This window comes from Bombus huntii, chromosome 7 (assembly GCF_024542735.1).
Source record: "Bombus huntii isolate Logan2020A chromosome 7, iyBomHunt1.1, whole genome shotgun sequence".
NCBI classification, from domain to species: domain Eukaryota; kingdom Metazoa; phylum Arthropoda; class Insecta; order Hymenoptera; family Apidae; genus Bombus; species Bombus huntii.
In genome coordinates, this window is record NC_066244.1 from 10,116,705 (window position 1) to 10,140,503 (window position 23,799).

The following is a 23,799-nucleotide window of genomic DNA, read 5'->3' on the forward strand; positions in this document are numbered from 1 at the left end:
TCGAATGTTTCCTTCTTATTACGTATTGAAATCTTTGTTGCGCTCAAAATTCACAATAGTTTTGAATCTATTCGAGTAATGGAATAGCTTTTTTATATGGGAAAACATCTTTTATTTTAAAGCATTTTATGCTAAGCTAATTACTAGTTTCACGCCAATAATTATCAAGCTATGTTTTTAATGTCTTTATTCTTGATATTGCAAACTGATCTTACTACTAATTATAAATAATTGATATCATAGAACGAAGATTATATTATTTCGTGCAATTTACTAGCCGGAAGCAATTTTCGAACATGTCCTTGAAACGTTATATCGAATAAGAAGAAAGATTATTGGTTGTTGAAATACTATGAAACAAAAGACTGTTCCCACGCATAAGTATGAAGTTCCTTGAAGAAAACGTTTTCAGGTTCTCTACGTGGAGAGGGGAGGAATGGGAATAGCAGCAGATGCACGATGCATCGGTCGGGTGTATCGATAAGGTCTCGACCTGCTGCAACTTCGTGCATTCATTCGTAGCTATTCCAACTCCGGCCCACTTAAACTTACTACCTGTAATCGTCATAATGTTCCGTCGACGGTGCTCAATCACGATAGAAAATACGAAGGCACAATCGGTGCGATTAGTTGACAAGTGGTGGGAAATGAAACGCGTGGCACTTGGAATTATTTCGTTTCGATCGCGAGTTCCATTTATTATATTGCTGACATACAACACCATCTCCCTTGGGTCTGTTGGAAATTATATGGAGTTTCAAATTTTTACGTCAACGTATGTAACACATTCTAACCGAGAAAACGAAGTTTATTAATATCTAGCAATTGAACTGTTCGTACAAACGGTTCGATTGAGCACTAAATTAGTACTTATAAAAAACGCTTATTATTATACTACACTCGCGCTACAAGGATAAAAAAGATTCTACAATCTGAAATAAGTCGAAACGACAGAATGACTTTTTATTATTCGAAGCTTGATTTTCTGCTAAAAATGTTGAAAATTATCTTATAAGTTCAACTTATTTTAGGTCATAATATCTTACATACCCTTCCGTATCACGAATTATGGCCCATTCTGTGTTAAGATATTCTATGACCTATAATATCCAATATAACGTTCACTCGTAATAGGAATTATGGTTGACAAAAACAGATTGTATCTCCAACGAAGTTTAGTTCGAATTCTAATACTAGTTTCAATTCTTTAGACTGAATGTTACTAAATTATATATATTAAAAATTATATACGATGCCTTAATATTTTCATTGATTCAAATTTTCAGCTTCAAATTTAAAATGGTAATTTAAGATAAATAGCATCCGATGCCGTATTGTGACGTGAACTCATTATACATGCAATATAACCACATACTTTGTAAAGTGAAGTAGTATTTTTAATCTAGCCAAAAATGAAGATTAACATTAATTACATGACCAATCGAAATATTTACATTCACACCGTACGTATCACATTTGTACTGTTGGTTGAGTGGAGCATTCTGAGTTGGCTGTATCGAGCACAAGCAGGTACAAATTGTTGAATCGAAGCGAGAAATAATTATTATTCCAAGGTTTATAGATTGCGTGCTATCCTAACGGTTTTCGACTCCCGACTACGCCCGTTTATCGTCGCTATGGATATCGTCACTAATTAATGAACGTACGAACGATCACGGAATGGCGCCAGATTTTAGCTACCTTCAGCGTGTAACATGGACACCGTAAATTAGCCGCGTCGAAGCCGACTTTTTCCCTGTCCTTACTGTTAAAGAACAAGCACACCTAACGAGAACTCCACGATTCTATTTCCACGTTTATTTGTAATTCATAAGAGATTGCCTTTCGATCTTGATTGAGTTATAACGAACGATTAACAAGAAACGTTACACCGATTATCGCGATTACTCTTGCCAGGTAACATATCCACAGGCGTTTTAACACACGCGCACGCGTGTATGTATGGAAACGAACGTCGCATGTAGAGGATAAAAGTCTTCCAATTGATTTCGCATTGCTCCTTTTTTCGTACATTATAGATTTTGACGATAAAACTGTTAAATGGCAAGGTTATTTTGTACTTTTTATTAAGGTGAACTATGAGTGTTTATCGAAAGTTAGTGTTGGTCTGAATCTAAAATTGTTGCAAATTCATGTGTATGCCAAATTTTTCTGTAAGTGTATATATTTATTGAGAATTATTATTAATATTAGGATTTGTTTGAAGTATTTGTTTATTAGGAATGTAAAGGAATTTTATGAAATTTCCTTCTTCTTAATATCCTTTTATTAACAAAAATGATGTTTTGGTTTGAAAGACCCAACTATTTTTTTTCATTAATAAAGCTTCATTATTTTGAATTTTATTGTAGCAGATTGACAACCTCTATAAGTAAATAGCGGTAGTAGTATATTTATCAAAAACTTACACAATTATAATTCTTATAAGGAAAATTAACATGACTGAAACAAAATACTGAGTTAACAGAGCTGATTAATTATTTAATTAATTAAATAATAGGAAACACACGGTGATGAAGTTTTACATTTGTACCTGTTACTTTATAGATAAAGGATTCAACATGTTTATAGCCAACTGAGCATCTAAAAACATATATCCGAATACCAGACCATAAATAACTCTGTGCAAATATAATTTATGCCCGTATTTCATGAAAATTCAAACAATACACCGAAATAAAACGGAGACTACAGATCATGTTCGATGTAACGAATTATAGCTTATGATATCATCTAACTTTCAACTGCCAACGAATCGCTTCACAAGCTCCACTTTCATACAAGCCATATATATTGCCAACGAAAATCACAAAGTTGCTAAATATTTCTTTGAGACCTATTTCACGAGGAAACAGAGTATAATAGACAAGTCGCACAGATAAGAAATTGAAAGACAGTCAATCACATGTAAGAAGCACGGCTCAGCAAACATAGATACCTTTTGGTTTCTCTAGTCTGGACAATTATTCTACCGTCCCGCCGACGCGACGGTCGGACTCAATAACGCCAGTGCACAAAGTATTGTGCAAGTGTGCGTACTATGTAGGAGTACCTTGGTACGGCCGATATGCCTTTCACATAACTGTGAGTAAATGCCAGGCCGTGGCTCTCCGTACTCCACCTCCCAGATGAGACCTATCCTATCTATTCTGACCGAGCAATGCACAAGTAATAACTTGTTGCCAGGACGATCAGTTATGACGAAAACGCACCATACACGGAAGTTTTCGTGTTTCGAGGTTGACGTAGGGTTCCGTTGATTTAGCGACGATCGATGAAACAGGTCGTTAGAATCGTTGGATAGAGACGTCGATCATCGGAATGTTTTCGTTCCATCGTTCGTTAGATGACAGCTGCTTCTCTGTTTGATATCTAAATACAGCTAGTTACAGACGTCTACACACACCCCTCAAATCTGGAACGTTGTCATAACATGTGAAATATTATATTGTTATATAATAACGGTGTGTTATAATATTAAATAAATATTATAATATATGATATGAAGGAAATATTATAGTAATATATTAGTGTAGTAATATTTTTCACATAACAGCTCGAGTTAATTGAATTTAGACACATAGATAAAAGAATAATTTTTGTATACACATTAAAAAGAATAAAAACATGCAAAATAAAATTTTATTAATGCATACATACATTTGTTATATGTATATAGAGTTAAACAAATTCATTTTGTATTGGTACTTAAGTTGTTATTTTAAAGGATAAAGATAGTATTAGGGAAATTAATATTTTCAATTGCCAAAATTCCTCTATTTTCTTTTTTAATAAGGTTTATAAGATACAAAGTGTCGCATATGCTTTTCATTTGAGTTTTTGCTATTCTTTCACCACTCTGCCAATTTATTTAAAGTTTACACCTATTAAAGATTAAATGTTAATTAAGCAAACAGACGAAATATTAATTAAAAAAAACAATGTGGTTTTGACTTGTAGAGAACGATACTTCATGGAAAATCGGTAATGCAGAAATGGCGCAGTAGATTTACAAGATCACGAATAGTGGGTTATCAATGCCGATTGAAATTCTGTCTTAGCTTATCGATTATGCAATTAGCGACGTATCGTGAAAGAAGACAGATCACGATTACAGAGGACGGGCCCGCAATCGTGGTCAGCTTGTGAGTGGGAACACAGCATTGATTTTAGATTATGTAAGGTGAACTTTGCAGGAATATCAGAAACTAATCGCATGCGAGAACAACCTCGAATCGCTCTGGCAGTATTATAAAATATCAACTAATAATAAATAGAGCCGAGGAAATAGATAGCATAATCGTGTGTGGAGAGCATGATGGTTTTATATCGAGCGCTCTTAATGGTTCAAGCGACCCGAATAATCAAAGTGCTTATTTAAACGGTTTCCGACTTTTTCAATATAATTTGAATGTTTAATGATCAACGATTAATAATTTGATTCACAGAATTCTGTGTGCTATGCGAACCGTATCTTGTCACAGATTCTCATATAAGAAACGATATAAGAAAGTAATGTTTATTTTTCAGCAACTAGTACAATTTAAGAAAAATTGTTTGGCAGATAATTTTCAGTGCGAAATACTATAAAAACAGAAATCCCATCCTCAATGTTTACTGTATTACAACGATATTAGATTCTTGTTATTATTATTTCATTTTTTTGAAGATTACTTCGTAGCAAACTTGTGAATTGACTGTATCAATAATGAAAATTCAAATTGTTATAACTGTGGAAATACTAAGAAATTTTTTACTTTGCATTACTTCAGAAGTAATTTCAGAAACAATTCTGAATGTTGCTTATCCTTAAATATAATATCTATTGCAATTTTCAAATTTGCATTTGAAAGAAGGACGAAAGAAATTGAATAAGATAAACTATTCCGAAATTCCGGATTAAAATCGTGTTGGCCCACGGAGAGAGGTAAGAGTTACTTGACTGACAGTTCACGTGGATGGAACAAAATTTATTTTCAATCGCAACTTTCCCCCCAGACATGACAATCAAAATGAAACCCGGAGCGTGCGAATATAATTATCTAGATCGGAGGAAAGTCGGTGATTCAAATGCATTCCTTAAAGTTTACCTGACTTTTAAAATAATTTGCATATATGTATATCGTGAGAATTATATCTGAAAATATTTTATGTATTAATTCCCACTGATTTACCGTAATATTCTTCCATTCGCTTTATATAACTTTCTAAATGAATATTATAAATATGAATGTACAATATATAAACATTATAAAATCTATAACTACGTATTACAACATATGTAATATATAATATACTTAACATAAAATATTATTTAATATAACATTTAATTTTAAATAATATTCAATTTATAATTTATTACAAATATGCAAATTACAACTCAAACATACCTATAATAAGAAAATATTAAAATCGTGCGAATTAGAAGATATTGATTCACTGAAAAAGAATGTTCATTCATGTAAAACGTAATTAACACACTTAAATCTCCACTTGATGCAATTGACACTGGCATTGTGATCAATTTCCATAAAACCTCACTTCGTCATCGAAGACGCTAGCTTCCCGTGATGGACATTGCAGATTGCAAATGCCAAGATCAAATGTACGACGTTGACCCATTTTCGAGGATAAATCGCTGACCACGATGCACCTCATTTTCTATGACTCTACTGCCAGCTCGCAATCCTTCTTACACACCCGTCACTAACTAATGTCACATCTTTCTCGCGTTGCACCGGTATAGTTATTTCAAATATCCGGCACGAGAAAAATTCTTCAAATCGCTGCAAGTGCACGCTGTAATCTAAATGTTTCCGTTCTGAATAATTCTATAAGACCTCGAAATTAAATAGACGATGTTAGATGACGAAATAGATGTGGTTGAACGTGTTTAGTCTTGGCAAAAATAAATAGCTCGTTTGTTACGCTTGGAAAATTTTATTTATACGTTTATATTGAGTAATTAGCACTTGCATAAGGTATTAAAGATTGTATACAGTGTTGTACTTTCATTATACTTAACGAAGATTAAATGTTGGTAACATTCGTCGTATGTTTACTTAATGTAATACTTAACGAAGTGTTTAATGTTGGTAATTGTTGGTAAGTGTTTAGTGTGTAATGTCCTTCGAAAAGGAGTTCGTCGTCGAAAATAAGACGAAACAGGGAGTCGTAGAGGATATTCACAAAGAACAATATGGGGTGCCGTTCGCTGTAACGAGACTCCTCTGTCCGATGAAAGAATCGCGGAGACGTCCTTGTGTCGGTCGTGCAAAACGCCTTCACGTCTCAATTAAAAGTTGCTTTAAAAACTGACGGCCGTTCGAATCACTTTGCAGCTCGTGGATGGAGAGAATAAAGAGGAGGTTATGTTCCGTGGCTTCGTTTGCTTTCCTTGCCATAGACTGTTTGACTCCTTTCACGAGCAGTCGCAAGTCGGTGTTACGCGGATTAATTTCGAGGACCTTGACAGATAAATGAGCGTGATGCAGTTTTACAGTAAATGGCTTTTGTCCTCTGTCCGTCGCATTTTTGTTAATTAAAACGATCCATTCGAAAAGAACGCGCGGAACTCGGATAATTTATTGGAAAATTTTTCGTTGATGATACCGGTAATTAATTTGATTGCTGTTTTTTTAATGAGATGGTTTTATCCGTTATACTGGGTGTGATCAAAATAAATGAGCGAACTTTTATATTGAATGTTAAGAGAGAAAGAGTTCTTTTTAAATATAAAGAAAGGTTGTATAAGCGTGGAAGTTTCTTTTCCGAGATTAAAACACTTTTTGTTTGTATTGGAATGTTATAAGAATGACACATAAGAATGACAGAACATGCAGAGTTACAGGTAATGTTATCGTTTCTCATATGTAGAGCTACAAGTACCGTAATCATTTTTTTTTCTTTTGTAGAAATAAGTGATAACAGTACTTGTAACTGACAAGGGCAAGTCACCCTGACATTGAGTGCCACAGTGAATCCTCTACCTAAATGTTTGACAAGCGTAAGAGTCATTCCTGTGAAATTGCAACTCAGATAAAAAGCGTTTATATGTCAGAAAGAACAAGTTTCCAGAGCTATATTTGTACAATCTATTTTCGTCCTGAACAAGTAAAATTCAATGCTACTGCTCAGCTACTTATTTCAGTTACAGTCTGTGTATTTTAAAGTAACTTTAGTTACATATTCATACAAGTAATAGTTTCTGTTATAAAATTTAAGAATAGGTTTATTGTTCGTTAGAGATTAGTTAATACAATGGAAAGTTGAACTAAATTTAGAAATACCTTTTACTTAAACTAAAACATAGAATTATAAATCGTTCTCTGTAATTACAATAATGGAAAATTAGGATTAAAAATAATTAATTTTCCAACATACTTTAATGTAATTAATACAAAAAACTTGTATTAACGTTAGAATATAATAGACTATATAAATTATAATAGAATATTTAACTTTTTAATATTTGAAGATATGTACTGCCGGATTCACCATGGAGATCTAACAATATTTCTTTCTTTATATTCAACACAACACACACTAAGAATTGTTACCCTTCACCAATAATCATATCGATTATTCACAAGAAGAGGTCATATTTATGAATCATAATCATTTTATGATAAAAATGCCTAATTTGAATAATTTCCAATAATCTTAATCAAATGTAATATTATTTCCTTTCTCCTTTGGATTATTTGATCTTTGATTCACTTAAACTTAAAATCTATATTCTAGAAAATCATAATATCTTCCCTCCTTCTATCATTTTCTCGTTGATCCAAACAAAGTTTATATAATAGCCATGCTAAGCCTTTCACGATCGTGTTCGATCAGAAATTGCGTTCAGACTGGCACGGGAGACAGAGTTCATGTTTCTAATGTGTGAGTTCTAGACTCGAACACACTGTTAAACTGTTCTCCTGCTCTGCTTTCCTGACGTAATATAGCAAGGCCGCACTAAGAAATTGTTCATTACGATCTGTTCGTCACTCCAATACCCAGAGCAATCGATTTCATAATGATTTGTTATGACGACTTTTCACACCTTTTGTAGTAACAACGTTGGTGAACGTACGACAGAATTATAGCAGTGATCTATCTGCAAAGAAATTGTAAAATTATGAAAATACATATATAGTACTTACGTAATTTCGTTTTATGGAATGAAATAAGTATCAGTCATACGATATTAGAATTCGGAGAATGAGCGAATTTGAAATAATTTAATGGTAATTGGTTAAAACAAACTTTTGAGATATTCATGCTGTTAATAAGATAAAGACAAAGATTTGTGAAAATTATGCGTAGGATATAGAAAATGCTTGTTTAAGAACGTACAAACTTATAAGGAACAAAATTCTATGATTCTACGAGTCAAGCTTCTCAAATTAAATATTAAATTGTGTTTATTAGATCTACGTAGTCAGCTTTTATTAAAAAGGGAAACTAATGCTTCCTAGAGATTCAAAATTATATAAATATGAAATAATTTTTCAAATAAACAAAAAAATATACTCACAGTATTATATTGTCTAAAGCATTAAATAACTTTTAATTATTCTGACGTCACAGTTAATTTTGTGAACTTCTGAACCGCCGTTTTTAACATTTTAATATCATCATATTTCATCTAGAATTTTTCTCTACAGTTGTATTTCTGATATTTTCAACTCTACGTTCAAAACAAATAACAAAGAAAGTAGACTTCCTTCGTTTCACGCGGAACTATTGTAGGCGTAAACCACAACAACGGGCTTATTATTCAAAAAAGTCTGGTTGGCATTGTATCTTTTATTAGCATATAAATTATCGATAATATGTTCTCATACGTCTGAATAATGTTTATCGATTGCTTCGAGAATCGTGCGCGATAATTATACGGAAAAAGAAATTGCTAGAGATAATTATCAAAAAAGAAAAAAAGTATCTTCTGGTTAATTTCCTCATTACATTGCTTCTTTTGTTTTTACTACGAAGCTCAGCTGGTTATGTTTTCCCTAATTTCAACCTATTACGATTCTCTTCTGTAATTTGTCGTTTTTAATACTGTAAGTTTCGCTTCACGGAAACGATTACCATACATTAGTCGATAGGATTAAAATCGTTTCGCTCAGATAATTGTTAGAAATTATGAGCATCAGATTATGCGTATCGCTCTTAGACATTCGTCACAGTGAACTTTTATGAACACGCATGGAATACGTATATATTTATTCAAATAATGTCATGTGCTTATGTACAGGTAGTATTTCATTTATGATATCATATCATATTCATAATTCATGATATCTTATGTGATTGGAGAGATATTTTTGAACAATAGGATTTCAAATGTTTATGGAAATTTAGATTTTTATGAAAACCACTAAAAAGATGAGACCTAAATAAAGATGGTTCATCTTAACTATTATAATACTTTTAATGAATACTTTACTTTCCATATTTTATACAACTGCAAATGGTTGTAATAGATATCTATGGTAGGTAATATATATAATTAACTCTTTCTGTGTATATTTATTAATATAATGTATTCGTCTGTGTGTAACATGTAGTTATATCTATTTTTATATACATTTAATAATATAGAGATGTCTATATGTACTCACTGTATGCATATCCATAACAGGTCGAGGTTACTTTTGATATACATCAATATTTAAATCCTCATCTTTCGTTATAACTTTTCTACGACGATGATATTATGAATTTCTTACTGTAAATCTCCGTCATTTTAAAATCATGAGTTCCCGAGTCAAAAGCGATACTCTTAACCGTGTTGCAGCCTTCCTATCATTTTCGATCAATTGTATTTTTCTAGCGATAAAAGATACTTTAAGTTTGAATAAAATATAAAAATGTTCATCGTATCATTTCTCGTTTCAGTTTCATGTTAAACATCTTATAACATTATAAGTCCTTTTTGCTTGTTAAAGTGGAGGCGAGATCGAAATATAGAAGTTCGAGGATCGCAGCAGGGTTAATTTACTTCCTCGTAAGCCACGTGAAATCATTTTAATACGAGGAAACTTTTCCATGCCGTCCTCGAGAGTAGAGGCAATCGTTTATCCCGCGTTTCGCGGATTATAAACAAGCGATGCCGGTTATAATGGCTTCCATTACGACCATATTTCGTGTGAGGAAGTCATACACGTATGCACACATACATCGAGGCCGAGCGATTTATTGAGCTCCGTTGAACTGGCGTAACGCGAAACCGTATTGCGAGTAATTACTTGATGAGTCTATAATGCCTTATAATCAAGCCGTCGCGGGTACACGATCGTATACCTGATTAATTGCGAATTTCTTTATTATTCCGTTGGTCGCGTTCATTGAATCGCCGCGGGACGAATCGGCAGCTTCTGTTTTATGAGAACGTTCGATTTATGGATCATTCACTGGTGGACTATAAGGAAAAAGCAATGTTTCTTTCATGGCTCTTCAACTTATGTGTATAGCCGCTTTAAATTACGATGGCTCTCACGTAGCGTGATGTTGTGACCTCGGTGGAGAAAAGGATTAAACAAAGAAGAAATGGGTTAAAGAAGGAAATTAGACACCAAACGAAATTTGAACCAAACGAAATCCTAGCCATGGGTAAATTTAATCCTGTCAAAACGAAGCTTTCAAAATTTCGACCATCTTCTCCTATAACTCCCAATATAATTTTAATTTTTCTTTTTTGGCAATTTTTGGCTATGGAGAAAGAAAAACTGTCGGATCATCAGACATTTATGTGCGGATAACTTTAAAAAAGAAAGATATGTCAAAAAAATATTAGATTGATTCATTATAACAAAACATGATCTAACTGAGCTTCACGGTATGACTATGTAATACATATTTTTATCTTTTAAATCCCATTTTATTTACAGATCGTTATATAATATCATACATTACTATATTAGAGTCTAGACTATAGTATTTAATGAAAATAATTTCTAATTATTTAATATATAATTCTTCCCTTAATCAAAGAAAACTCTACTTATAGAAGATTAAATCAATAAAGAAAAAAGGAAAGACAAAAATTCCGTGATATCCAATCGACCAAAATCATTTAATTACGACAGACTGGGCATAAGCGAAATTCCAAACTCCTTGGCGCCAGGCGTCGAAACGGCGGTCTTTACCACGGCTGTCGGGTTCCCTGTGTCGAAGAATCCAAACAGTTGCCCACGCACGAGGAAGTCATTAGGATGATGTATCCGATACCAAGGCGCCTCGTCTCAGCCGTTCAATCAATGACCCGAATACTTTTCGTCCAACGGTCCGTTACTTTCCTACAGAAACGGTGTTCGCGTGTTCGCATTCGGTCCTGCTCACTCGCTCGCTTGCTCGGTTTCGTGACCTCGTGCGATTATCCAATACCGAAGAAAGAATGTAATACGTAGACGTTTTCATCTCTCTCGTCCTTAATACATGGCAAAGGTAGATTTTATCTACTTGAGCTGGTTTCGTATATAACAAAAATAGACAACCAGGAGGAGACGCGCCTTTAGTCGCGGTGACGATGTTCGCGTTCCTTCACTCGTTTGTCGACACACTTCGCGCGACCTTTTGATGCCGGCATCAAAAGGTCGCGCGACCCCGTGCGTGATTCAATGACGTTTTTCGTTTTCGTTTTGATCGATGGTTCCGTGGAGCGTAGGTGTTCGGTGTAGACAGTGGTTGTTCAGATTCGAGTAGGTTTGTTTGCACGGGAACCTTTGTCCGTTAATGGACTGCGGATGTTTATGGGGGTACAATATTTCATAAGCAGTAAGTTTCTTATAGAAAGAAAAATATGACATTAGGAAAGAACAATAGAAGCAGGATCGTCAATTTGCGGTGTGAAACAAAAATATAGCTCGTAATTGAAAAAGAAAAAAAACTTAATTTGTGCTTCTATTTCTGCGTATTAAAATAAGCATAGGGTAACGTGTGACAATCAGCTCCAAATCTTGGTTTACTCCCACAGGGTTGATTATCTCAAATAATATAATTATCTCGTATTGTTGTTTGTCAAATAACATAATAAAATTCTTGAAAAATTTAAGTACCTATTGCTAGAGCGTAAAAACATTAGCATTTAGATAGTTAGATATTAATAGTTCTTCAAGGATGAATTTAACAAATTACTCTTACATATGTATCTAACATGCCAATTAAATCAATATAAATAAATGAATAGAAATCTAAGCAGTAAAAGAAATAGAATTTTCTAGTCCAAACTCAAAATTTAATTCTTTTATTCATCCAGGATTAACCGAAAAATAAATAGACCGTAGCTAAAAGTTGCTTTCCTGTTTGACTATATAAAGCACGGCTGCACACCTTACGTAAATTATATAGAACTGGAGTGTGGGAGGACTGAAACATTTATTACGGTGTCCCCGAGTACGAAATTACGCCACTGTGCATTGTGTAAGCATTGCCGGGCACACGCATGCTAGTTAAACTTTCGCTGGCGAGACATTGAAAACTGACCCTTACTTTTTCTCAGTACACACGCTCGTTCTGCGTGCACGCAACTCGATAGCACATACGTATCTCGCAGAAATTCGCAGGAATTCACAAATTTCAAGAATATCTATATTCAAGTATGTATTATTATGTACGATATTACAAAAATTTGTAAAATATTCAATGTATTCAAATAACAGCTCTATATAGTGACCTTGAATTCGAAAGTTAACTCAAAAGCAACATCGATTCTTATTATTAAATATCGCAATTAATGCATACGATCGCGTATTAACCGCTTCTTGTCTGAACCATGATTATTCAATTATAATAACAAAAACTAATTGGTCATGGTCGGCACCGAACATATGAATGATTATCAATGAACATGTTTCGTTGCCGTTATTGCTCATACGCTCATTGTTATCGCCGCTAATATTACGTTTGTTAATATATATATTATCGTTATTAACGTAGCAGTATGTATATATAAGTGAATGTTATATGCCTTAAGTGTATTATCAAGCCTACTAAAAGTTTGCATATGCATGATCGTTTATATAATTGCATGTGAATAGTAATTTGAAGTTAGCCTAAAAAAATTATCATAGGACTGAAATCTTGCTTAACGAAGCTGATCGTCTAAAAGATCTGTTTTAAAAATGTTATATTGTTCATACATTGTATATTATAAATATATATTATAAAAATTATTTTTCTAATTCTAGTTTATATTCACATTCGTACACTTTATACATTTAAATTCTATATAAGAATATATATTTTTGAAATGGATTAAAATTATTTACTGAATAATATAACATGTCACATTTTGTATAATTACATGTAAAAACATATGATATACAATAAGTGAAAGACAATAACGCAGTAAATAAGTAATTCATGTTGCTTCTGCTAACATTAATTTATATAAATACTATCAAAGAAATATATAATTGATTAAATAATATATCATTCAAATAACAGGCGACAATGAATTGTGCAAAGAGCATTTTCAAAAAAAAACAAATAGAATAACTATATTATAAAGCAAGCCATATTACTACGAAAACACATCTATGTTTATTCTAGCACGAGATAAATATCTGCGTTTATAAGCCTCTCAATTACATTAGCAAGCTGTTTAATAACATCATTAATCTTGTTTATTGCTATCTCAAAAATTAACCATGATTACAGTTCTTCTATAACACTAGTTCTACTAGTTCTTCTAGAATAACACTGCATAGAGGAGAACAATTCAATCCAGAAATTATCGTACATTTCGCATGTTACAAAACGAAGAATAGACGTTGGTAAAGTCATAGTTAGAAAGCGATTAAACGGCAGACGAATAAAGTTCATAGCTTTATAATAAACTGAACGTGTCATAAGTGCCAACTAATCCTTGTTTCATGCTTTAATGTGCCATTATTATATTTGCTTCTTTTAGTCACGTTTCGCAAGATATTTCACTCGTTTTCAGGGTTTTCGTTTTAGACAAGTGGCTGGAATCTCGCAATAAAATCCCGGTGACACTGTTCTCCGGGTGCGATTCAAAGCTTTGGCTTCTTTATTTTGATCATAAACTCTATACCACTTCTTTGTTCCCTTGTATCGTTAACCCTTAACTTGTATCGTTTACTCATACATATGTAGCCATAACAATTTAGACTAACATATTTGGTATTTATTCGGTTGCATTCACTATCCTGTGCCATATATGCGACAAGAAATAATCACTTTTACTGTGTAAAATGTCGATCACTAAATAAAATTAATTATATGGAGCTATTACAATTGTTAAAATGACTATATATGCTATATCCGTCACAGAAATTTTACATCATTTACATCATTAGATGAACAATTAATCGATCAAAATTATACAACAATACAACTGTACTTGTATCCATACAAGTTAGACGTCCAGAAATCTTCAAAAAATCTTTGTAAGTAAATTATTTATATTTATCTATTATTTACCAGATTTTTATTATGATATAGAATATACAGTTTTCTATAATCCAAGGTAGTAATTTTCAATACTTTGATCTCTATATACTTTGATTCCTAATAATTGTTCAGATTTATCGCATTTTCTCCAAGTATCCTAATACTTACGAACTAAGTATTAAGCTCCTACTTTGGTTTCTTTGACACAAATTTTATTCTACAGTCATCAATAGTTTCACTGCTAAATATCCAAAATCAATAATATTAATTGAGAATTAACAAGTCTTATTACGATATGGCTTTGTCATACATTTCGAAAGATTACGATTTCTCGTAAAAAGAAATGGATACCTAAAGAACGAACTTCCTGTCTCTCCTTACATCACTTTACAGCAGTAACAATTTTGAACTTACTCAACGTCATGAATTGTTTTGCTGCACGATAATTTGCCAGAACGTTGGCATGAGCGGTATCGAGAATATGAAAGAGCGTTATATCGAGCGGAGTGTTAAAGCAGCGTGATTAGTTTCGCCCGATCATAATTCCGCGGATTTTTTTCCGAAAGAGGCGTGGGAATGATCGAGACTGGCGCGCAATCGCCATGAAATCCGAGGAAATTGCCATTGTTGCGCCGAGATACGCCGCTTATTAATTGATTCTTAAACCTTTGTTAACGCGCCAAAGGAGAAGATCTGCCAGGATTCTACTCGGATACAACGAAGCACACGCGTCCTTTCGCTGATTACTTTCGTAAATCGCTATAAATTTCAAGGATACGAAGTTATTTCTGAATCATAACTCGCGAAACGAATTATCTTTGTTACTTGGTGGAAAAAGTCGTAGCGCAAGAATGAAGTAAGAATGTAACATTCTTTGGAAGAGCGCTCAAAGTGTGAAACTCACGGCGATCTTCCCTTTATCGTCGACCTTTTCCTTTCCTGGCGACGCGACGCGACGAGTTATCTTTTAAATAGATGCCCGAAGCTGTTACGAGGTTATTTGGATACCACGTTAATGGAATGTTTTGGTTTATTATTTTCCAGTTAGTAAAATAAGAGTAATAAGGAAGATATGCGAAGAAACGGCTATAGTGCAGTCTTCCTTTGACTTTTGTTTGGAAACGCTGATGTCATGGTGTGGCTTGTATCAAATGGATATCCATATATTATATAAGATACAGTGGTTACAAAAAGTATTGTTACGTACCCTTATTTCCTAATGAAGTATTTTTATTAGCTTCTATATATTTCATATTCATAATGTCTGATTTTTATAGTTATACTTATACTATACTACTATTTTACTATATCGTTAATATACTTGTACCTAGTCAGTTAGTAGGTAAATTTTATAGTAAATGCAACGATGTTCCATTATTTTTATATATATTGTATGAAGACTACAGGCGAAGAACATGATTTTCTATTTTTCATTTGGAACAGTTTTAATATTGTGAATTAATGCTTAATTGGCTTTATATCAAATTTCTTAGATTTATTATCTATTTTTAATATATGTTTATACGTAACAATTAATTTTCCTTTTCATCTATTATAAGTATCTTCTTTTAATCGTCAAAATGGATATAAAAATCAACAAATTAACAAATATAGATTTATCGTGGTTTTATATATTATATCAACATGAATTTATGTATTTTACAGAATGGAAAGAAACAGGAGTGAGGTTCGTTAAAATTAGATATATCCAATAAGGAGACTTTTAGTTGTATAGTTACTTCGATTTTTAAATCAGAAACAGACAACTTGTCATCTTAAACGACTGAACCTGTTCAAATCATTATTCAGTTGGGTACCTACATTGTCTAGAAACAGTGCTATAGTTACTCGAATATAGCGCGATAAAAATCAGGACTAGTTTAATATAGAAAAAACACTTACCTACCTGAAGAACTTGTCCAGATGAAAGAAGAAGGAAGTTCGTGTAGGTACAGAACAGTTAACTGAAATTATATATTTTGAAAGCAATTAAAAATGTTTAATCCTGAAGTAGCAACATTTGTATTTTTTCGCTATAATTATAAATATTATCAATATTTCATTATAATTAAGAATAAAGAATAATTTCTAATTCTTTCATGCATAGATCCAAATTACGAATACAAGAACACATATTTGACCTTATATGAAAAAACATTCTACTTAGATACAGAACTTTAATTTTTCAAAAGAACTAATCAAAATATATGATACCTTACCCCATAAGTCATGTTACATTTTCTCACTACACAATAATCAAGTACAAAACTACGAACTTCAAGGTTATTATCCTGTAGAACAAGCTCGTAACTTTCATGCATTCCTCAACATCGACGTCGCCCTCTGTTTCATCGTGCACGTCTTGATCGTCGAAATTCCTAACTTGGAACTTCGTCTCTTAAACCAGGAACTTCCTACCATATTCAAGGTTACTCGTCAAAAATGAAATAATTTTTTTCTCGGAGAAAAGAACGTGCCAATCAGAAACCGTCGTACGTTACGTAAAATTAGTCAATTTGCGTCCATCGGCGAAGTAAACTTTTTCCATCGAAAAGCGTGAATGTCCAAAAAACAAACAGCGACCTTGGACAGATGATATACATACATCGTCATCGACACAGCACCGCAAGGGAGGAACGACCGGAATGAAACGAGATCGAAGCTGAGTACAGCGGAGCTGTCAGGACAAAAGCGCTCATTGACAGACGGTGCGTCGTCAGAAGAAAGACAATTTAGTCTTAATGGAAAAAAGACTCGCTTACATTGGGACAAACGGGTTGGACGAGCTATCTACAGGGAAGGTATCGAATCATGTGTGTATACACGCTGCCGCTGAAAAATATCCGGATACTTGCTTCTCTTCAACAACGTGTAATTCAATCACGAGTTTACAAAAGGACACATCCTCGAGTATTGGAATCTGCAACAGTGAAATAAGTTATGGCACAATTTTAAAATACGAACAAGTTAATGCCAAGTCTCTATTACCCTAACTACGATCGAACGTAATTTCGTAATACGTATAACACTTATTCTTATAAAGAAATAAATTCCACAGTGGTTACGAAAATTATTTGCACACCACTGTATTTCCTGATTAATTAGATCCATGTATATTAAATTTCGTATCATTTAGTAATACTCTCACATTATTACAAAAATGTCATGCTGTGAAAATGAAATGCAAAAAACATTTCATTGGAAGATAAAGAGTGTGTAGTCTGTGTGTCAATAGAAGAAACAATCGAAATCGTAGCACTAAAATCCTAATATCTGAATTAATAAGGAAAGCTGGAAGGGGATAGCGAATTTTATTCATCGGAACTGTTCGGTTATCCAAATTGCCTTGCTCCCGACCTGTTCGAATAAACGAAGTTCTATTCTAAAATGTCAGAATCGACAGTGTACGCTTGTGTGCATGCTCCTCGCCACACCCAGTCGCAACCTTGATTATGAGCCTATATGAGCCATTTCGCATATTCCTCAGAACTTGATACGCTCGTGTCATTTACTTGCTGCGTATACGCACATTGATTCCTCGATCACGTGCTTTACGCCGACACGTCGGCCGACTGAAATCAAACACGTCAGTTCTACCAAAAATAAATAAGCCCCGAGAGGAATGTATTTATTTCGCTTGGTTGAAAAATATGCTGACGCGATGAATAGGAGAAAAATACCCGAGTACACGATTGATGCCCTCTTTTGGTTAGGTTAGCCTCGAGTAAAAATTTTGCTCGAGTATTTTCGATCCTACTGAACGAGATAACGAATTACTTCAACTTACATGGAGTTGTACATTCAGTTGTCGCTCCTTTTGACAGAATGTAAAATGGAAACATGTTGTTACGCTTCGTGCTGAGTTCTTGAGTAATTAAAGTAATTGAGCCCATCTGACTTTAGAGAAGAGTGTCTTGTAAGTGTATCGAGCAAAATCTTGTAACGTAGGTTTATGATAATCGTTGTTTGCTGTTTTGTTGATAGTCAGGGGCAAATGTTAAACGTGTTTAAGATATTTCACTTCAATGATAGTGCCACTCGTTGTCTGGAGTGAGTGTGATTTCATTCACTTGCAACGAAATTGACTTTTCATGATTGGACGAGAAAATTATTATTCTGAAGAAACTGTTAAGACCATTCATAAGTTCTGTTTGATAAAACATAACTCCTGTTACTATATCATTGAATTACATCTTTTAAGTTAAGTAGAATAAATATTAAAACTATTAAAACTATACTACTTTTAGTATCTTCTGTATCATTTAAAAGAAAACCTTATGTAAATTCTTCTATACTTAATTAACGTTTCTAAATCTAGATCAGATCAGAACGAAGGATATGAAATAACTCTGTGTGTGTGTGTGTGTGTGTGTGTGTGTGTGTGTGTGTGTTAGATAACATTTTTTCCACTTTTCGACCAGTTATTGTTAAGTAGGTCAGACAGTTATATATCGCGAAAGACATTAAAAAGAAGCATTGAAACGGGGGCGACAGCAACAACTTGGCTCGCGCCCACTTGCAACTTCTCAAATCCGTGATTCCTTCACGATGAGTTTGCTTTTGAAACGGCGCGGCGGCCGCACCTGTGAATCGCCGTCATTCATATCTTCATTCGTATCATTCGTTGCGTTTTAATTACGTTATTGCGTACGATTGCGTCAATATTGAACTCTTGCTTACAATGCCTAAGAGCGAGCAATTGATATCGTTTGATGTTTTCTTTTTGTAGATTAATTTTAGGACGTTGCAACCGCTTATTGGCGTACCGCGGTAGAAACGGTGTACCTCATTATTTAACGTCATCTTTCAGAGAAGCCTAATGAGCTCTTAAAAACTAGGTTCTCGAGTTCAAACTTGTGCAACATTATGTATGTACAAACGTGTGACATTAATCGTGTTTTAAGTGTTTTGTCTTTTTATCTTTACAACCGATTAAACAAGGATTTATTGCTTAACGACGTTTCCTGTAAAAATTTTCAGACAAATTCTTCTTTGGTATTTTCGTTTAAAGTTTGAGTAAGCAAACTCCTCTAACAATTCTAATTACTCTAAGAAATGATGTGTAATTAAAATATATTAATTACCGTGAAACGTTACATTATTATGGTGTAATTATCTCCATTCGTTTCTTTCCTTCTACTTTTGCATTCCAATTTAATACTACATTTTAGGATTTATATTAATATCCAATATTCCATATTAGTATTTTCTTTTCATATTTGATCCCAAATTTCATATAGATTTTTATGACATAAAGTTTATGACATTTTGCTGTGTTATATTCTCATAATCATATTTCGACTTACATAGAACAAATTTTAAAACAAAAATTCCGGACAAATTATAATTAGGAATTACAATTAGGAAATTACAGTTCCATTTTAACATTGAATCAGACAATGTATTCAAGGTTTGCCAAACCTACCGGTCTAGTCTAATCTTATCGATACACGTAATACTAACGTCCAGCTTGGCTGAGCTCATTCTCACCCTTTCAAAAAATGACGATTCTTTGGCGGTGACGAGGCCTGGCTTTAAAATGGCCGCACCTGCATATTGTTTATAACGCAAGAATATATCTGCTCGATCTGGTCCAATGTTTGTCCGCCTTTGTACCCTTTGTACCCACGCGAATTCCACTGTTTATGACTAACTACTTCATTACACGCGTGTACCCTTAACGAAGTTGTTTTTATTAATAGTAATTGAAACTTTGATTGATCATCAAATTATCAAATCGAACGAAATTCGTCTCATAACTCGAACAGATTATTTCATAAGATAAATGCTTGACAAGAGTTCGTTCACCTTCGAACACTTGTCAGTAAAGAGACGTTAATTAAATCTGATTGGAACGACGGTCACGTCGAAAATACCGTGAAAGAGTCAATGACAAGATCTTTGGATCGACTTCCTTGGGGAAGTTACAGAAAGTTTGAGGTTCTGGGCATAGTGTTTTTTTCAACCCTTAGTATACCAAAGTAGGATTACTCAGGGACTTAAGTAGAATATATTATGATAATTTGGCTTATATGCTTTTCAAAGAGACTTATATCATATTGTTATCAGGTTTAATCGCTATTAAGGACTGCTCTTTGTAAACCACTACGTTGAGAGTTAAGGAAACAAAATGAATCACTCCATATATAACACCTGCTTATCTGTTTGTTTTGTGGTCAAACGTTATGTTTAACTTGAAGTATATCGTATTTAGATTATTAAACTGAATTTATTTCGATTAATTCTTTCCTCTTTTATAGCAATATCAATCACGACAAGAGATAATAAATATATTTAATATATTTGTATTTCGTCCAAAACGACGGATTTTGACAAATACATTTAAAGTATATTTACTGTTTTATGAAATTCTCTTTACATTTCATGCTGTTCTTCTTACTAAAATTAATGTGTACGCCGATCCTTCACATTCCACGGTACGTTTTACGTATTTTATACAAATAACGTAACATAAATGCGAGTCATCTGCATAGGGAGTAAGTGGGCGAACCGAATGACCTCATCCGAGGTGTCCACACGACAATGCGCGTTCTCCTTTCAACAGGAAACCGTTCTAGACCAATCTTTGCTGGTTGTCGTTTGAACGTTGTCGGCCACTTTATAAATCGAGTGGATATCTCTCATGCTTATACAGATTACGTATACATGTACGATTTATGGTAGCGCGCACGAGCCGAAGTTGAGTTTATTAATTCCAGTAAAGTTCGGGATATCCCAACAAAAAAGTTAATTTCCTAAAACTAGCTTCTCGATTTTCTTTCTTTCTTTTTCTTCGTTTTATCGAACCTCTCGTTATCATATGGGTGTGGACGAAAAAAATTTTCGTCAGATACAAATTAGCTACATCAATGGAATTTAATAAAAATTTCGAAGTCGAGCTGGGTGGCGAATCTGACAGTACGATACTTCTTCCTTCTCAGAATCTTCTTTCACAATTTGAACAAAAAAAACGGGACATTTTGATAACTATTGATTTATTTATACGAGAGTGTTCGGAATGAAACATTTAATTTCTTACTAAACGTCGATGTTAATCGTACATAACTTATTTCATTCAGCTCGTTTATCAACACTTCACAATTTACACTTTGAGTTTCGGAATAACGTTGTAGTAATAAATTAATATGGTGCTATACTAAATAACGTAGCATTAGGCAAAGAATTTATACGCAGCAATCTAAAAGTAGTTTTACAAGCTTTTATGGAGGCAGCGATAAAAATTCCTTTCCGGTCGTGGATCTCTTCCTTATGGTTTCGACGTTTTTCCTTATGACAATTATTAGGCATCCATATTAATATATTTTAATATACAAGATGTCCCAGTTTTTTCCTAATAAACTTGTTCTATATGTTCGAACCATGGATATAAATAGAAAAAGTTTATATAAAAAAAGTTGAATGGTATAGTTAAATTCATAGTAGCTTCTTCTTCTATTACTAACTTCTATTACTTCTTCTTGTACTAACGACTTCTTCACAAATAGGTTAATACCTTCGTCTTATAAACGAACTGAATCGACTAATATATTAAAAAATATATAGTACTTACTATACTACCTTACTGTACTTACCTTAAATAAGATATGAAAAAATTACTTACTAATATCCATGATTTTTCATTTCTATTTTATATGACATCTTCGTAATACAATTATAAATACTTTTTGTTTGCTAAAATGAAAGCAAGATTAAAATATAAAGAAGCGTTAATTATCAAACTAACATTTGCGACGAAAGTTATATACATCTCAATGTTCCCAATGAAATTTCATCATATCCAAAAGTGTCCCTCCCATTCAAACGAGCCTTATGATCCTTCAAACATACAATCCTTTTTTTTCATACGCGAACATCTGTTGCAAACGTTCGATCGCCATCGTGCTTAATACCGTTTCGAATCGTTTGTTCGAGCTGACGCAACGGTTGCTGATGACCTTCCGCGGGATTGCAAAAATTCAATTCAGAGCGTTTTACGGCGGATCGAAAGCGAAACGACGATGAGCAAATCCAAACCAAGGAGGTCTCGACCTCTTTAAAATTATTAACGACGCCGGATCTCGGGCTTTCGTGCGGCAAATAAATGTTTTTACGCTTCTTTTCGCCCTCTGTCCCTTTTCTTCTGTTCGTTGCCGTTGGACTGTCTCACTGGGAGTCGTGTAATAACGATATAAATTAAGACTTTATGCTCGTAGAAAGCGTACGGTTCGTGGATTTCGAAGTTTTGGCTGATTGTGCGACGAATTTCATTTCATGACTTTTAACAGAGCTTTTGCCGTGAGGTAGCGCAATACTGGTCTCGACGATGAACCTTGACGAAAGAACCGCGCAACGATCAGCCGTGCTCTTTTACGTCCGTTTAAGTCTCTTTAAGAACAATTAAAGAATTCAAAGGGATTCCGAGAACTACGGCCAACAGTGTATTAGTATTGCTTGAATATTTATTCACATCTATAATTCATTGGTTAATAGAAAACAGTAATCGTTTTATGTTCCTTGGAATAAAAAAGACGATTGTAAGTATAAAAAGATTTACAAAGATACTTCCACGAAACACATATTAGATACACGTATACTGTTAATATGAAAATTAATACGAATAATTTTTGTCATCTATCATCGCAATTTTTATGGTAAGCCTAGAAGGTTCAAAGAAAATTATCAAAGCAACAGAAAAATCTATGAACAGAACTTACATAAACATGAATAGAATTTATATAAAAGATTCCTACATAAATATCTGTATGATTCTTTAATGTAAAAAATATTACACTATCTTAAGTGAACTATTACCTGTTTGACAGTATAAAAGTTATATAGTTCATAATCTTTTAGCTTGTATAAAGGATTAACATATGCATACATGCAGTCACATGAGTATGTGTATACATATGTGAGTGTGTGTGTGTAAGAGTATTCAAGCTCAAGAAACTTTCGAACGTTTTGTAAGGTATAAAAGATATATTGCTCAGTATTCTCAAATGAATATGCAATTTAAATCTGACAGCAAAAACAAAACTGTTAATTGCATGTTATGACTGAGTTTTTACGGACGCACATCCCGGTGAGGAGTGTTGTTTGAAATTCCATGGTCAAAGTCACGCTGTGGATGTACTCACTTATCTTAATTTACAACATTTAAACGCATGAATATTGACCAAAACACTGAATGGTTTTACACTGCTTTTAATTTCATTCACACCTGTTATACATATATACATACACAGGACCCTCGTGTTTTCGTTTTCAGCCTGAGGAAGAAGGAAATTGGAAATATGCGAAAATTACTATTTACAATTTTCAAGTTTCTTATTAAGCGCTTATTTCATATGTAAACAAAATATGCCA

At 33.4% G+C, this 23,799-nt stretch overlaps 1 protein-coding gene and 1 long non-coding RNA gene across 3 annotated transcripts in view; one reads left to right on the forward strand and one right to left on the reverse strand.

The window, feature by feature from the left end:
* Positions 1 to 23,799, forward strand: part of LOC126868055 (uncharacterized protein DDB_G0271670-like) — a 173,014-nt gene that overhangs the window by 139,126 nt on the left and 10,089 nt on the right. The window lies entirely within an intron of this gene.
* LOC126868059 (uncharacterized) lies at positions 16,935 to 18,342 on the reverse strand. Its single transcript, XR_007690521.1, has 3 exons — positions 18,221 to 18,342; positions 17,196 to 17,353; positions 16,935 to 17,110 (listed from the first exon to the last, which is right to left on the reverse strand). It is a non-coding gene; the product is annotated as an uncharacterized LOC126868059 (long non-coding RNA).